This window comes from Condylura cristata, unplaced genomic scaffold (genome assembly GCF_000260355.1).
Source record: "Condylura cristata isolate star-nosed mole 26May11 unplaced genomic scaffold, ConCri1.0 scaffold00050, whole genome shotgun sequence".
NCBI classification, from domain to species: domain Eukaryota; kingdom Metazoa; phylum Chordata; class Mammalia; order Eulipotyphla; family Talpidae; genus Condylura; species Condylura cristata.
In genome coordinates this window covers 1,405,596-1,407,912 of record NW_004567151.1, presented here as the reverse complement: position 1 = coordinate 1,407,912, position 2,317 = coordinate 1,405,596, and positions in this window count along the sequence as shown.

The following is a 2,317-nucleotide window of genomic DNA, read 5'->3' as shown; positions in this document are numbered from 1 at the left end:
GTGACTTGGTCAGAGGCAGTGGGAGAGAATGGGGTGCATGCTGGTGTCACGGCAGGGAAGCGGGGTGCTCAGAGCCAAGGGACGGCTCTCTTACTCATGCCGGCGGCCCCGGGACCTCGCTCCAAAGTGGGAGCCCTGGCAACCAGTTTACAGAGTATTTATTGACTGAGGGGCACAGTCTGCTGGGAATTCATGAACCAGGGTGCGTGTGGCCTTGAGGCTGCTTATCAGTCGCTCCCCTCAAGCTTTCAGGCTCCGGGCGATGTCCCAACGCCCGAGAATCAACAGGTCAGCCGGGCATTTTCCCCTCAGGGCCACACCGCCCAGGTGCAGGTGCTCAGAGGCTGGGGGGGAGGGCATGAGTGTGTGCGCAGAGTTGAGCCCTCTCTTCTCGAACGTGGGCCTGAAGGCCTGTGTGCCCAGGAGCCTGGGGGCTGGGGAGCCCACCAGCAGCCCGTTACCCAGTCAGGCGCGATTGGCGTGATCTAGTGAAAGAAAGAAACTTCTTCGCTTTCTGCCCAAGGGCAGCTGCCGGGCAGCCCTGTGGACAGGTGGCTTTGGCAGCCCTGGCCAGGCGGCAGGCGGGCCCAGCTGTGGCAAGCCATGAAGTACAAAGAAGAAAAGAGGCCCAACATTTGAAAACATAAACATCTTTGAGGACTTGTCTCCAGAAGCAAGAAAAACAAAGGCAACATAAACACCAGGGCTGCATCAAACTAAAAAGCTCCTGTCAGAAAAAGAGACAGTAGCCAAGATGAAGAGGCGCCCCACAGACTGGGAGAAAATATCTGTACACGCTACAACTGACAAGGAACTGAGAGCAAAGATCTAGAGTGCTCACAGAAGCTTTTGGGGCTCACCAAAAGCAAGTGGAGCCATCTAGGCAAAAAATGGGCAGAAGAGTTCAAAAGATGCTTCTCCAAAAAAGAAAGGCAGATGGCCAACTTATTATCAGGGAGATGCAAATCCAAACCACGATGAAAGAACACCTGACACAGGTGGGAATGTTGTGGGCGATGTGGAGAAAAGGAGCCCTCTTACCCTGCTGGTCGGAACGGAAACCGTGGAAAGCCGCGTGGAGGGGCTTCAAAACACTCAAAATGCAGCTACCTTAATGAACCAGAGATTCTATTCCTAGGAATCTACCCAGAGGACCCCCAGATTTGAAAGGAAACCTGCGCCCCTGTGTTGTTTACAACAGCCAAGATATGGAAACAACGCACCTGCCCCAAAACAGATGACTGGGATCAAACAGATGTGGTCATGTTACGTACACGGTGGAATACTACTCAGCGATCAAAAAGGTGGACTTGTGCCATTCACAGCAACATGGATGGAGCTGGAAGGGTCATGCTCAGTGAGATAAGCCGGAAGGAGGAAGAGAAATATCAGATGGTTTCACTAGCAGGGAAGACATAGATCTGAGGCATGGTGGGGGAGGGAGCTGAGGGAGGGGGAGAAGGCTGTGAACAGGAGAGAGAAGAGCACGGTGAGGGTGGAGGTGGTCCCGGGTGCTGTGGTGGTGGAGAGCCCCAGGACGACACCTGAGGGGGGAGATGAAGTAATTATACAGCAATGAACAAAGATGGAAGAAAATCAGTTTTAAAACAAATAAATACAGACGAGTGTTTGAGCTGACCTGAAGAATGGGAACACTGCCCTTCTCCCCAAATTTGAAAAGCATCCCTCCTCCCCCACGCCTCTGTGGTCTTTCAAAGACCTGAGTTTCCATTTTCAAAATCAGCTGGACATGTGTAAGGCTGACACACGCTCAGTAACCAGAACTGGCCGCGTGGGGAGCCTCCCTGTTCTCATAAACACAACAGCATCAGTCCCTCCCAGGATGGGGCCCTCTGGACCGTGACCAGCCCGGGGCGGGTCAGCCAGCCTGCAAAACGGGCCTGAGGAATTTCTCATTGGCCGAGGCCCCGTCCCCCGCCGCCCTCCCCTGCAGCGATGATGGCGCCCTGCAGGGTTATTGGATCAGAGTGATTATCTTTGCAGCCGCTTTTCTGAGTCAAATCCAATTTCTTGCTCAGGCTCGCGGGCTTACCAGTAGTCACGTGCTTTTTGTTTAGGGATGGCATCACCGGTCACTAGCCGATGCAGTAAACTGAGGTCATTTCCCATTAACCACGGTCCGCGCGGACCGTGCATCACCCCGCCCTTGAGGGCAGCGTTGCTCGGGAGAAAGAGGCTTTCAGCAGCGGGCAGAGGCTGACAGGCCAGCGCCGAAGCAGAGCCGGGCTCCAGACGCCTCTCGGCTGTTCTCCAAGCACCCAGGGCGAGGCCCGGCCCTTCTGCACGGTGCAAACTG